The 16,288-nt window shown below is 39.7% G+C and overlaps 1 protein-coding gene across 4 annotated transcripts in view; it reads left to right on the forward strand.

Annotated features, from left to right (window-relative positions):
- Positions 1-16,288, forward strand: part of LOC117230806 (CUGBP Elav-like family member 4) — a 535,916-nt gene that overhangs the window by 262,232 nt on the left and 257,396 nt on the right. The window lies entirely within an intron of this gene.

Raw genomic sequence — 16,288 nt, forward strand, 5'->3', positions numbered from 1 at the left:
CTTATACGTCTTCGAAGGCAAGCTTTCCTTGCTCCTCGAAACTCACACGAGCAGGAGGCAAAACTGCTTTGACGAATCGTGAACGGGAATTTTTTTTCCAGTCAAACAAATTATATTTAAAATTTCCGACAAATTTCGACCGTGTCCCAAGAAAAGAAGAAAAAGGAAAAGGTTAAAAGATATTTTGTTGTTGCCCTAAGAGGCAATATTTAATGGCGAATTTTATCAAAGAAGGCAAACTAGTAAGAAAGTAATTCTATTTTCTTTGAAAGAAATATATTGTCCAAGTCGTTTAAGAAGCAGCAAAATAGCAAAATGGTATATTTAAAATTGCAATGATATAAAAATTTAAGTAATTTTTATTACATTGAGTGACCGTTCATAAAAATTTTCTCAGGGCGTTGGAACAAGCATAATGTATTAAAAATAAAAAGGTATGGGATTTATTTAAAGAAATAAGGTCGACCTTAAGATCTTTAAATCATCAAAGAAGCTTTTACAAAGAAACTTTTTCCAGCCTGTAACAAGTGCAAGTTTATTGCATACTTGCGTGTCGATTATACATAGCAGCATGCCTTAGACGATTAGCGTAATCGTTTGATCTTATATCAGGATAAATTCATTATACATCGAGATAGGCACTTGAAAAGCAGTAAGAGCTCTGCGCCACTTCATTTTTAGGTCTGGCATTATTTTATTAGTATTATTTATTTTTGATAAAATGCGATTTTATAAAATCGCTGTACTTACTATTGCAGAAACTACGAGAGTCTACGAGTGATCGTAATTTACGACATATTCGTTTATCCTTTTACTTGATTCGAAACGAGTCAATTTGCGTGATAAGCCGTCAAATCCTTTCTCGTTTACGGAAGCGGCTGTCTGCGACGACTGTCGGGTCAAATGCATCAAACGTGAATAATGTTAGATAGGATATGTACGGCTGGTGGAAATGCAGCGAGTTTGGGCGCAGACTTTCACAATAGAGGATTATACCATTGAAGTATTATAATGACGTCGTGCGGACACATAATACGTAACATGTGAAGAGGCATTACGCCAGAACGAATGAATAGGGTTGAGTCAGCGTGTGGGGTAAGGTGGAGGTCAATGATATTATGCAAATCGTATTACGGAGACATCGCAGATATTTCACAACACTGAGAAATATGAACGTGCTTGCGAGATATTGCGCAAGGAACGTGACGACGTAACATTGTCGCGTTAGGACTTATTTTTACGGCGTATTGTGGGTCAAGGTATAGCGAGGTCGTAAATGAAATCATCGATCAGTGGTACCAATTCAAATTTGCCATTTTGTGATTGACTAATATCGGGTATTACAACCAACGAAGAAATCTTTCCTGAAAAGGTTAAAAACATGATTGGATAAAGATAAGAAGGTATCAGTTTCGTAATCGACTATCGTGTTCTATAATATTGCCGAATCGTCTTGGCTATTCGAGTAGCGAACATTCAATGATAACAAACACGGTAGGAAACATCGACGCTTTTCGTCTCCGTGGAAGGTTACTGAAAGCCTTCGGTGGAGTTCACCATGGCTGGAGTTAGTTTCCGAGAGGTTCGGGAGGTGGATGACAAGAAGGAAGACGGTGTATGCTGGTGGACGAACGTCCGGGTGTGGGTTAGCTCGAACCGTGTACAGGAAACATAAAGTTGGCACTTCTTCGGTAAGTTGGATAGGAAGTCCGCGAATAAGCCCTACGTGGTCCTACTAGTAGATCGGTTCCTCCCTCGCCTTTCGTACAGAGTCTGCTTGTGCTTCGCGCTTTCGCACTGGCCGCGACCACATCAAAGCGCCGGTTGGACGAGCTTTGAGCATGATACGCCGTACCGTACCCTGCCTAGCTTTGTGACACCGCAGCCAATATAGTCGGGCTGCCTGTTATTACCCAGCTACCATTCAATATCCTTAATTAAATTCGGAAGCTTATTCACTGCGGTTAATTACGGTTTCGTTCGACCGGCTCCGTTCGGCGGGCGTCGTTAAACGAGACCTTCCTACTACTGAAACACAAAGCAAAAAGCCCTCGGGAGAGCTTGGTCTACCTACCGGTTCGAAGACTATCTCCTATTTGTAGTCGGGGCTTTTGCGTTGCGCGGGAACACCGATTTCGATCTCGTCCACAGCTCGCTTGATAGGTTCTGTGTGTTGCCCTCTAGTTTGCGGAGCACCGTAAAGAGATAGGGGCATAGCATTCAGTGTGTGTATCGATCAATAGTATGACGCATAATATCGGTAAAATGTAATGAATATATGTGCTGTTGCACGCACGGAACATCAACCAGTCTATACGATTAATCGTTATCTCGTTTTACGCGACAACCAAATTCCTCTGAACGCTAGGTATTTCAATTATTTTTGCCTAAGGTCTGCGGCATTGCTATCGAAACTATGCCATTTTGGCAATCGTTTTGTCGAACAAGAATTTTTTACAAGTTTCTGCATACCTGTAATGATACGGATGAACTATTGCCGGGCTGGACAGTTTCTGAGACTTTATATCGCTAGAAAGAGTTCGGGCGCAAATTACGGCATTTGCTGCCGAAGAATAAGAGGAAAGTTTTCAATGCCATGTTTACGTGCCCGGGATAATGCAATACCTCTTGAATGGGAGGGAAAGGTAGAGAGTACATTTATAAGTTTGACTCAAGTTTTTGAGCTCTCAAAGACGATTCGCGCTTTGTCGGTTCCAGACACCATCATACCATCTGTAAAGAGGATTTTCTACGTAGCGAACACCTGTATTCGCCCCTACCTATGTATACCTGCATTCTATTCGATATACATTTTACAACGTATGATTTTAGAATTCAGGATATGATATTTCATTTCGTACAGCTATGGGTATATTCTGTTATATTTCAAGTTTAATTTCCGTCTTTCGGCGGAACATATTTCTTTTTTATACCCAGTTGAACGTTAAATGCACGTTAAGTGTCCTGGTCGGAAATTTTATACGTACATGACAATTATTTCAGAGTGTACGGCCCAATTCCGAGATAATCTGTATCAATTTTTCCATTAGAGCAACGATTCTTAAACTGATTCCATGTTTACAAACTGTTACGATTTCTGTTTACAGAAAATACGTATCAAAACAATACGCATAATTGTAATGACGCGAGACATATTTTCGAGATGGAAATTGTACGTGTTAAACCGCTTGGCACATCGTGCTGTTCTATTTCTTGGCCAACTGTGTTCTTTTGAAAATCCCAATTACTTTTATGAGTAGGAGGTGACAGGAAGGAACCTACGTCACATTCTCCTGCAGGATTATCCCGGATGCTTGCTTCTCGCTTTGTCTCCAAGTCTCAGATCCAACTTCCGTTCTCAAGCCCTTGCCGGCAACTAGGAAGGAGGACAGACAGGAAGGGAAAGGGGCGGAGAGAGTGTTCGTTGGAGATTCGAAGGTGGAAATGAACTGCCGGCATCAACAACCTTAGTAATGACGCGGCTCCCGTGTCTGAGTCTATCTTCACTTCGTCGCTCATTCCCGAGCGCCATTCCCAAACAATGGTCGCACTTGAAGCCTGAGCTTAGCGACGAAATGATAGTTTGGACAGCTTGCTAAATGAGATGCTCCATTTCCAGGTCTTCTGTAGTCTTCCGAAAATCGAAACCCCGTGAGCCACAATTTTTCATTTCTAAGGGTGTAAAACGGAGTACTTGGAACTAACGCGCCTCGTTAATTGTCTGGCAACTGGTTTCTGCTATTACTTGGCGTCTAACAGGTAATTGCCCCTCTGTTCGCATTCTGCATGCTTAATTTCTGTACCGTATCTTCATTTGTTTTGTCTTGACGTAATAATTAAAATCTCGAAATACGTATTACGATATCTGAATCGTGGCAATCTGTCCGTTTGCCAATTGCATGCAAATTTTCCATATATGGTATTATTATTATTATTATTATAAATTGACAAGTGTGTGCTTGTTTCACTGTACATGTGCAAAAGACTAGGTATTGTTTAATTTAAATAATCATCGGATTAGTTAGCTTTAACATCCCGGTTACTAACTGTACGTCGATAAATATTAAAAGCGAATAATTTAATGTGCTTGGAAGATTACATCGTGAATGAACGACTCAGTCTACGTTTCGACGGGCACTTACACTTTACTAAGGGCTCCTATTAAAATTTTTATTTTACGTAGGCGATTTAAGCAGTTTCTTGCTATTAACGAATTAATTATAATGAATTTTAAGGGAGATTATGTATGTATACATATATATTCGAACCCGAAGCATTTCACAACCCTGTTCGTTTCGAAGCAAAATATTGTACAGGGCTTCCACCGCGAATAAACGCAGGATTATACTTAATGGCAATCCACGGCATTCTACGCTAATGTTGAAGAGCGCACATAAGCGGCTTTCAAATCGTACCAACCTATCGTGCTATGGCAATTGGCCCGTGTTATTCATTTGTGCGCTCTTCAACTTTGTGAAAGATCTTAAATATCGCGGAACGTATTCCTATGAATAACGATACAGAGCAAAAGCCATTAACCATACATTATTTTGAGAAATTCAGCTTTGCACGTAAACTCGAATATTTATCTTTATTAAACGGACCAAGAAACGTAAATACATACCTGTGCTTCGAACGAGCCCTGTGTATTCATGATATGCATATATTGCAAAATGTGAAAACCCTATCGAATTTTACATTTGTATAAGTTAAAATAAAATAAATGATATTGTATGTGTACACGTCGATTCATTTCATAGAAATTTTAATATCAAGCTATTGCTTTCGTTCGTGTTTTCGTGCATTCCCTTCGCAAACCATACTACGCGATATAAATGTCCAGAATAATCTTTTATCTGCATGCAAAATCGATCCTTATCGAATCAAGGGTTTAATTTTTATGGTAGTGGGGTATTATACAAAATTTGGATGGAGCACCGCGCGAAAAAAGGTTATTTGGAAGGTTAAAAAAGGAAATGGTAGAGAAAGAAATTGGAAGATCGAAAAGAGTGCGTGCAGCGTTGGACGTAAAACGAGGCTGCTTTGAATGGCTGGTACTTACTTAAGCAAATGCCTGCTATCCGGATTAAGTATTTGTTCTAAAAGCTAAAGGAAGAACGAGAGAGAGAGATGGTGTACAAGGAAAAGGAGTATGGAGGAGAAAGAAACGTAAAGGTAGGGAGAATGTAAGAGGGCTGTAAAATTCTTCCACCACTGTGAAACCGGAAAGTTCCGTGAAATTTACTTCTTGCACTGGCATCAAACGAAAACATTGGCTTTCCGGTTACGTTAGGCTGGTATGGCAGGCGTACTCGATTGCCCACCACTTTGTTCGATGTTAGTGGATATGGTTCTCTTAAATCCGTCATTACGTAACCAGCATCTTTTATATCGTACAAATGCATGTAAATGCACTTGCGATTTAACTTTATCTATCGTATATCTGTTCATCGTTGAGATTAATTATTTCATACTTTTGTTGGAAGTTATTAACGAAGCTTTTACACGAGTCTTTGCTTATGTGACATTTTTCCTTACTTTTACTAAAAGAATATCCTTTAATGGGAAAACCTGGAATAACTTGTGTAAAGCGTATTCTTAACTTTAGAACTTTCGTCAAAATATAGATTCTATTTGTTTATGCTATTTTTTCTCCATCTACGCTGACTCCGCTTGTAATTATACTTCCACAAAAGAAACCCGTGCTTCTCATTAAAACGTTGCATTAATTATTTTAGATTATACCTTTATGACATACTATCCATTATTATCCTTAATTGTTCATCATTTGCAAAATTCAATGCTGCTTTAATGCGAAATTCTAACAATTTTTTATACAATTCTGTCGTAATTATAATGCAAAAAGAATAGGAATGAAAGTGTTTCAAAGGAACCTCGCAATTTAAAGTACAAAGCGGATAGAGTTTATGGCATAGGAAGTTACGCCGAAGGAAGTATTAAGGTTACTTCGAAGGTTATCAAGAGGTTAATGAAATATTTTTCCACCATCTCTCATCGTAAATTTTCTACTGTGAAAATGTAGTAGACAGGAGGTTTCGGAACAAAGACGTTCGCGCAACGCACCGGTTAATCGATCGATGTTAAAATTGTAAAATTACATCATTTTAAAAGTATTAAGAACATCTGGTCTATTAAGAAGATTTCACGATAAACAGCTTGTTTTCGTTTTCACGTGTTCCGCGTTATTTACGCGGATTACGACCATCAGTTTCAGTGGCGACTGTCAAGAATTCCACGATATTGCACCGTGAAACTGCGACGTCGTTGGCTATCCTGAATTCGAATTGAAACGTGCTTCCATGTTATTCTGTTCTTCACAATTCATCGCTTACGCCGTAGAGTTATATGATGGGTGTAAAAGAGAAATGGATGGTAGGAATGCCAATAAACGTCCTAACAGCAACGAAATTTGGAAACGTGACGATAAACAGATGAGAACGTGAGCCAAGGTCGAGAAAAGGTTGCGAAGTCACTAACCCTAGAAAAACATAATAGTGGTTACTTAACAAGTTCCTTCTCCAAGCGATGCAACGTTGCATACGAATTTCCCATCAGTTAACTAAGAATCGAACGGTCTAGCCAGCAATCCTCGTTGGCAATGTAATTGCCAGGTGGCTCGAGCCGAATCGCAAAGTTTAAAACTTAGCAGATTTCCCCCTTTTGCTTTCTTGATCGTTTCTCAACTTATTCCTACAGTCGGCTACTCAACAGCGGACGAGAATACTGATCTCTTTCGAAAAAAAAAAAAAAAAACAAAAAAACACGAGTTCGTATATTCCACGTTGTTCTTTATTCCAAACACAGATCGACGACTTCCTTTATTGAACTGACCATGGCGTAATCTCTCAGACATTCCAGGTAATTAAATTGAATTCAATATTAAGATGACATTGATAAGTGAAAAATTATAATACTCGGAATACACGGTACTATACCTCTGGTTGAAATTCATTCGCAATATTTTTCGTTAGATCTATAGACGTATCAAATAGGAGGGAGAATAGAAACACTAGAGGGTAGAATTTTTATATGCGATCGATCTAGATGATCAGCTATGTCTTTCAATTGGACGAACGTTATCGGACTAAAGTAGCTTTTACTGCTTCAGAAGGATGGAACACGAACATATCAAACAAAGACATTTTTAAGGATTTTATGAGGTTTCGATGCCCTCTTTCCTTCGTCTTCTGCCACATTTCCTTCGCCCCTTTGCCGCTTTCTTTACCCTTAATCTAAAAGCGCTGACAAACCGCAAAACTTTGCCCACCGCGAACAAACACGTGAATAAATCGACACGAGACGCCCCCTGATTCTAGGTTTATATTCAAAGTTCCGCGGAGGATACCTATCGTCGTTTGCGTTTCTTCTCCTTCCATTTATTTTTTCCTCTTTATTTCTGATACCCATTCACATTCGCATCTATCCGTGCATGTACATCCTGTGCATGTAGAAGTTTCTATATATATATAAATGTATAGAAACATATATATACATCCAATTTTCCATCTCTATTGGTAAGACATACTTTCGTGGTTGTAGATCCTTGGAGAAATGCAAGTTTCCGCAACGATCAAAGTTTACATGTCTATAATTATTAGGTTGTCTGTGATCTACTTAGTGTTTTATCTTCGCGGAATTTCGGAAGAAAATTGTTTTGCATAATAACACGGGGAACATATTATAAGATAGATTTCATAAAGTATCACTAAAATACGAACGAATATAAAAGACTCTTATTCGACGAATAAGAAAGCAAATGGTATTGAACAGGTGGATTAAATAAAATTTATTTCTCCGTTTGATTAACTCTAAAATAAAGCTTTTGCGATGGTAAATTAATTGGAACGGAGTTGCGCCTAGGATCAAAGGATTCCTGGAAATTCTGTCGATCGGTAACTACGGATCTGAAACTACGCGTATGATGTACCTGAAGCATTACACGGGAATATGTACGATTGCTTGGTATGTATGTATACAGATACCGAAGAGCTACGTCGCTCCGGGAATTGCCATGGTAATTAAATTATAAATGGTCGTGGCCTGCGGTCGGAAATAATTCGACGCGGCAGCTTTCTGCTACAATTCGCCATAGTTTCCGCGGAGGTCGGCCGACCGCGTTTCCCGAAACCTCTCCTCCTGCTCCATCTCCAGCTCGTAACAGAAGTGGGGGAGGCGGTGAAGGGAACACGGCGGAAAACGAGAGGTAGCACGCGTTGCGGTCTAACCCTCCGCGCCTGGTCAGGACATATAATAATACGGTCAATTTTGAATCGAGTTTGGTTGGACGATGCCTCCTTTCCCTCCTCTTTCCCGCTTCCCAATACTCATCGCTTCACCCTCGACCTTCCTGCTGTACTAGTAGTAGCAGCAGCAGCAGCAGCAGCAGCAGCGGCAGCAGCTCTCTACCTACACCGTTGCCCGACGATTTTGCGAGGCTCGCTTAACCGCCAACAATTTCAGCCCCTGAATAATTCTTGGCGCTCCAATCTAACTGCGAACAAATTAGACCGAATTAGCCGAGATTTGGAACGTGCTTCCAAACCGCTCTCTGCAACTAGCGATTCTCTCTCCCTCTGCCCTCACCACCCCTTCTACACCCTTTCTACACACGCCGCGTCGCGATATACCGCGAACCGAACCGCCCCTCTATAAGCAGCCTTTGAATCCACTACTGTCGCATTATTTTCATCGTGCACTCTACAATCGTACCATACTTCCACCTCTGAATTTCGTGAATGCGACTGACGAGACGGTTTAAACAACGTAACCGACGCAGTTTCAACGTGGGATTTAATAAGGGCACGCTTGGTAAACGAATAACTCTGGTTTGGTTTTGTTTGGCTACGACTCTAATGCCCGCTGTAATATTGAATCAACGGCACGTGTGTGCGCTGATTCCTCCGACTTTACTTTTGATTATAAAGTATTTCGAAAACCTAAACTCGTAACGCAGAGTAAATAGAAGAAAAAATATTTGATGGACAGAGGTCTGCAAATCGATCCCTCCTCGGTAAATAGAGATTTTCTATTTCAAGGGAAAACTGGAAACTTACTTAAATGGGGAAATGACAAATAGACAGAACGATAAGTAGACATTAAAATTGTCTGAAACAGATTTGATTTTATATTTATAACGTTTCTGTTTTCATAGGGAAAAGGGCCTTTCTTTCGGCTGCACGATTCTTCTTACAAATGAACTATTTCACGCTGGTAATATCATATCTTGTTTGATTAAAGTACTGATTTAAATTATTTTCAGTAAACTCATTTAGATGAACATGCAAAAGTCAACAAGTTTGAGAATATGATTTAACTATGCTCTTTGAAGTTTTCTCGACTCAATCGTACTCTCGTTTCTTTAAAAAAAAGTTCTTTACTTTTTAGAGAAATAAACCTTGACGTAAAAATGGAACGACAGTTTGGGAAATTTTTTAGAAAAGTGAGAGCAATTGATCGATGCCGAAGGCTATAAAATTCAATATAGTTAAAAAAAAGGGAATTCTTTTTTTAATCTCTCAAATATAATATTTTAAATTATAAAATTAAAGACGAAAAGTTACATTTAGCCTTTCTTCAGTGAACTAAATGCACTACTTTGCCTCACGAACATGAGAACGAAAAATTTCGTTAACCGCCTGAGTGAAAGCCATGTTACGTTTGCACCACATTAAATGCAAGACAGGCCGCGTGAGTGCTTTCCGGATAGCCGTGACAACATTTATTATCGTGACTTCGCTTCCTGGCCCGCTATATGCGAACAAATAAAAACAAACTTTTAACTCGCTATGACGTTTACTGTAAACGTACTCAAACTTTTGCACATTTCCTGAAAATATCCGTCAAAAAATATTTTTTCAAATCAGGATCTAGAGGAATTTCTCCGTGTTCGTTTCTCTAAATATCCTGAAATCAGTTGCAGACAGGCACGATTATTTTCACGATTAGATCGACCGCGTAAAAACGACCGGAATAATCGGAAAGGAACTTATCGTGGAAATCTCTTATTTTTGCACAGTTTATGAATCGAAAACAATTCATTTCTAAGAAAACATTACCGCGAAGACTTTATTTATCGATCAAGGGGACGTCGTGACGCCACACCAGGCCAGTTTTCATTGTTTCTAGTCCCATGTTTTTATCCCTGGAGCATTTTGGCCTACGTTTGCCGAGTTCATGTCATGGAAGGATAAAGGGTTGCGCAGCGGGAAACGGGCGGAGGGATGCGGGGGTTAGGTCGAGTCGTCGGTGATGAATGCCGGTAAACTTCGCACGAAAAGTCGTTTATAAAGCAGTGCTACGCCGCGCTACGGATGCTCGCACTTCATAACTTCCTTCCCATATCCGCCAGCAACGCTGAACACAGCACCGCCGCAACTAACTTTCTGAAGACTTCTCTAAGACGCGGTCTGATTGTGAGGGATACGTATACGAATGTAATATCTGACAGATATTTAGGGAATCTTCCATTTTTATAACGCGATTCGTTGAGAAATTTCATTAGTTATCTAAGAACGTTTCATCTTAACGTAAAATTTTAACATGAAGTAATATTTAACTCAGACGGTTAAGCATTTAAAAATCGAGAGATCTTTCACGCATAGTTCATAGTTGCAAAAAAATTAATTTTTGTTTTACCCCGTAAAACGTCAAAGAGTTTATTTATTCACGTAAATCTACGTATATATTTCGTGTTACACGAGAAACTTCGAGTTCCCCTTGTTTGAAGGCACGCATAATGTTGCACATTATACGTTATTATAACGGCATTCGCGTTATTAATAGACGTTGAGACGGGACAAGCTCGCTTGTTCAATTATTATATATAAGGTAGTTTAATATTTAAAAAATGTAAGACGTTACAATTTTCTATCTTGTATATAGTATGAGATGCGGCAACTTACGATTCTTTCTTGTAATCGATAAGGGTGAATGTCGTTTTAGTCTTCGAATCGTCGTGAAACGTTCGAAAACTAGAGCTCGAGTGTACAGGATCGATTCGATAGTTCGATGTTGTAGTATCATCGTGCGAGTTAAATCCAAGTGGAGAAATTTAACTACATATGTACATAGGCGACGCGCGATAGCGTTGCCCTTGCATCGATGTTTCTCGTGGAAGCACAACGTTCAGAGGACGCGACCCTGCTCTTCGTTTCTCCTTCCTTCTTCTCTAGGCGCGTTACGTTTTGCTGCTATCGGCTATAAGTTTCAGCAGAGGTCGAGGTCGACGATACATCATCCTCTCGCGGAGACATAGATTTACGGTGTATGCATAATATTTGCCGAGCCGGCGGGAAAATTAGAAGTACCATAAGCCGCTTTTCTTATCAAATCTGTACTTTACGAGTAAAAGCTCTGGAGGATGAAATGTTTCGGAGCACGGATAGGGATGTAACTAAACTACTGGCTATGTCAACTGCTGCTTTTTTCTCACTGCTCTACTATACATCTACTTTTTTTCGAATATTGCTGTAAAATCACGGGATTAGACGAGCAATTTCTTCTTACGTCACGAACATCTCCGTGTTATTATTCTTCCAAGGTATTAGAGCCGCTATCCTCGTAATTTTAAATGGACCGTTGCGTTTGTATTATGGCACGGTTTATATTTATGTCACACTCCTTGTTAATAATATGGAAAATTAGTTACGCGATCTACATTAAAGTAGAATAGTTCTATAGATCAGTTGAGCAGTATATAGATCATTCCACCTACAATTATGAGCCAATTATTTTTATTGATTCTCGAGTTCGTATACAAAATACTGACCTAAAATCACTTTTCGAGAATGCAAAATTCAATTGACACCATATAACGATTAAACCTACGTGCCTACGAAACAGTCTTAAGCAGAAATTCGACTGTTCCAAAATATATCGCTGTCTCCTGAATTTGACTGCAGCTTAAGGACATGGTTACGCAGAAATTGAACCATTCCCTCGATATCGCGCCCACAGAAACTAGCGGTTGACATTATAATAGTATTAACGTCCGTGCGGAGTACGCGGGTCCGAATTCAGTAATCGAATAACAATAAATTTGCATTTGCGTTGTTGTGGCTGCCGCTGACGCCGCAGTGCACGTAGATATTCACAATCGTACGCTGGTACACGAACGAGTGGCAGGCCAGAGTCGTTTCATAATCGCTAAGCAAATCGCTTTCAAACGCAACTCCACTTTCCAGTTACAAGCGAATGATGGATGCAATACGCGACCAGGTTTATGTTCTGTAAATCGAGTCACGCGTATGGCCTACTCTTGATATACAGAGTGACCTATATTTTCATAGAAAATATCAATGTATTCCATAAAAAATGAAAGATATACCTTTTTGTTAAATTTCTTACTCTGTATAGCATTTTGAAATAAAAGACGATACTACTCGATAAATTATCTGATATTACAATCGATTGGATAATCATTCAATTCGAATAACAAGTCAGATTATTTTCTCAAGAACTATACTGTATTTAATACTTTGAATAATGCACTGTTTAACAAATTGCCAGCATTACCGGGAACGAATCGACCGTCTACGAATCCCCCGTGATGTATCGTTTGGAAGCCGCGCATTGTGAGGAACGTCGCTAAGTAAATCCAACGTAAAATTCGTTTCTTCTTCTCTATTATTTAACTGTCTTTTTACGAGCATGCTGCACCTGTATTCCGCAGACGGAGAATGTTCTAGCGGATTATAAATATCGAATGGCAGTAGCGTGTCTTGCGGGCTGTAAAAATTCGAGCTACAGCAACGCTGTCGCCTTCGCGATACAGTCCGTAACATACAATATCATTTTCTCGGCACAGTCGGAGACCCTCATTTCTCTCACAGGCTAGCAGTCCAATTTCACACCGTTGTAAATACGCTTCTCTTATTTTTGACATCGTCTTCAATTCTTCTTACTTTGTCGTCCTGGCAGACGAGTGCCTCTCCTTCCGCTTTGCCGCGGTCTCAGCCCCGGCTACGAGGATGGCTTCATTTATAATCATTTCTCGGGCCTGTATCTACCCCGTCCTATCCTCGCTGGCTGCTATGGGGTTCCTTCGAGGCCGAGCTTCTTCAGCGTCCATCAGGATCTTATACGATCACCCCGTCCGAGCTCATTAGACTCCCGTGGCCTCTCTCCTTGACGATTATCCCATCGGGGCTAACCCTTTAATCGCCATAATCGTACATTTGCATCAACTTTGTTATCCACCAAGTTACCAGTCTCGCCTCTGCTATGAGAATTTGATAATCAACAGAATTAATTGTGTTTATGGTAGCCCATTGAAATATAACAAGTTTTCTAAGCTGTATGGTAACATTTACAGCTAGAACCTCCATTGAAGTCTCTAAACTGAATAATAATTTTCATCTCGTTGTAAAACTCTTTTAGTCAAATATGGAAATTAAACCATTTTCTAGATATACAGCTGTATACAACGGCTTGTATAATAAGTTCATTCGGTCGACCAGTATTATCGCTAAACCTGGCACCAAATAATCAACGTTAGATACACGACGATAAGTTATACCTCATCAGGATGCTTGCATCGTATCATAAAAATACAAATGTGTATTGTGTATTATATGGCCGCAAACACGTATATATCTGCTCTTGTTTGACACGCGACATCGTTAATTTTGTTAGTGTATAAAATGGATATTTATTTTCACTCGTGTTCATTTTCACTGCCAGTCTATCATCGAAATTTTTCCCTAAACCAAATTAATATTTTTTATAATTCCAGTACCGTAACTATCCATCATTTCATGCAACAAGTATTTCCCGATTAGCAACGAGTCGGAAATAGAATAGTACACCAAAGAAAAATAACAGCTAGGTGCTTATCTCCTCGGATTTTCAACATGTCTATCCTCGTTCAAACGAACAAAATATCCAACTTTAGCAAATGAAATACGATATAACGTATCATCATGGGCTAGTCCGCTCTCTTTTCATTTCTGGCATATGCTTTCTCGCTTCGTCTTTCCTTAACTCGTCTTTTACTTTCTCCCACTCTTCTCGCACTCAGTTTTTATTATCATAGTCTCGCTGGTTCACTCTTCCTTCCTTTCTGTCTACCTTTACCACCCATCGTGAGGAGGGGTTAGCAAGCTGCAAGTCTTTCTATGAACACAGAATATAACGATTGCTCTTTGGAACCGTCACCGTGGTGCGCGTAGAGCATTAATGCCGGCTCACGTGGAGAAAATTTTGTCGAGATGTTTCCCTTTCTGACCCTTTCCACTTGGCACTGTTGTATCGCGTAACGAAGATCTCGATGAAAATGGCAGAGAAAAGAGGAATGCGCCACTCCCTTTTTCTTCGTAGGTAAAGTTAAAATTGTGCTTCCGTGACGTAACGACCCCATTCAACGCTTACTCTTGTTCTCTGGATCGCATTGAATTGTAAAAAGCTTTAGAATGTTTCCTTTTCATTTCACGGCCAAACGGTGTCGAGTTTTTGTTGCGGATCGCGTTGCGCTTGGTTAATCTTCGCCCGCTATAAGAATGACGCTAACAAAAAATATACTCGTAACCAAATGAGACATTCTGGACCTAATATGCTTCCTACGAGACATTCCCGTGCGATACGCGCCAACTCGTAAATTTAGGTTATCCAGAGACGTAAAATCGTTATTAAACTATTATTTTTTAGATGCGAACGCGCTTTCGCGCATGAATAAATTCCCGAAATCGAGCGATATGAAAATTCTTTAACATTTCTGAAGTTTGAAAGAATTTGAAAGTCGACGAACACAGCAGACGAAATGTTCTTTTGACACCTGTTTTATCAGACTTTTCGGGTAATTGAAAGCATAGCCGACAGGTGATCGATGATGGCGATATCTGTAATTAATCCAAAATTGCAATTATGCACATAAATATACACTGTGCAAATATTTTCTTCGTTTTATTATTCGTAAGACAAACAGCAGTTTCACACTGACTAATTTTGAATTGCGGCGACCAAAAATATCTACTACCAATTGCGAAGAAATAAAACATTTGGAATTTCGAAATCGATATTACGACGAACTGTACTCACTTACGTCTCAGAGCACGACATCGTAACTCCCATTATATTCCGTTGGACGAGCACGAGGCGTTGGGGCTTTACCCAAAGGCGTGATTGGTAATTGATTTTCAGGCTTCAGCACCGTGCTCGCTTTCCCTTCTCTTGCTTCGACGTTCTCTCCTCTTCTTCGTCGCCTTCGAAAACCAGCGGTTTAACGATACTCTGAAAAGTACAAAATTCGTTAAGGAATGTGCTGTTACAGGTATATTATAGTAATTATTTCTTCTGTTATATGAATATAAAAATATAATGTCATTATTAAACGTAGCTATTAATTCATTGCCATATTTGATCATTAATCGTTGAAAATGGGGAATAATTTGTAAGGAATCTCCCAACGGATAAACAATTTCAAACGTCAAGTTTTAAATTACAAGAAATAAGTTGTTATTGCAATTCCTAAAATTCAGGATACGTACGAATATAAATAGATGTTCTACTTCTCTTTAAGCAATGAACTTATAGGCTTCGAATTCAGAACGTAGTGCAAATATCGTATCATGTATGTATAATTATTTGCTCTCTCCAAATATCAATTTCTACTTGTTGAATGTAACCCAAATTAATCAATATACCAATCCTCGCTATTTACCTTCGTCGACGTAGTGACTAATAATCGGATATCAGTAAACATCGGTTAACGAAATTCGCGAAGAGGCTTTTTACGTTGTTCGATTTTCAAGGGCGCGTTGGAACGGCGATTAATTGTCGAACTGGTGGAACAAATACGTTACCGAGGAAAATTGAGGCACGCGGTATCTTATAGACGGCATTCATATGCTATTGGCAAGCATGGCACCACTGACGATGGTAACACTGCGGTATGCAGTTGATTATGGAAGGTATATGAAGAGGCTCGACGTGGCCCAGCATCTTGAGTACCCTATCTATGTTCACGAGTCAGCCACCCCCTACCCTCGAAAACGTGCAGAGAGCTATACAGTACAGTATAGTTAATCCGCATGGACGTTCTCGAGGGACGTCGAAGATTCATCTCAAGACGCTCGATATTGCCCAGCTACTTCAACCGCTGGAATCCGTCCTCTTCTGCTGCCATATCCTTCTTCTTCCCTCGATCCTTAAGAGTTCTGGTTTCGTGCATTAACCCTGATGCGCAACGTGAATGCATCTCTTTTTTCCATACGAATCTCCTACGATACGTTACTCACATTTTTTCGATTATCGTCAGAATTCTAACAGATTT

Source organism: Bombus vosnesenskii, unplaced genomic scaffold (genome assembly GCF_011952255.1).
Source record: "Bombus vosnesenskii isolate JDL3184/JDL3185 unplaced genomic scaffold, Bvos_JDL3184-5_v1.1 scf7180000013267, whole genome shotgun sequence".
Classification (NCBI taxonomy): domain Eukaryota; kingdom Metazoa; phylum Arthropoda; class Insecta; order Hymenoptera; family Apidae; genus Bombus; species Bombus vosnesenskii.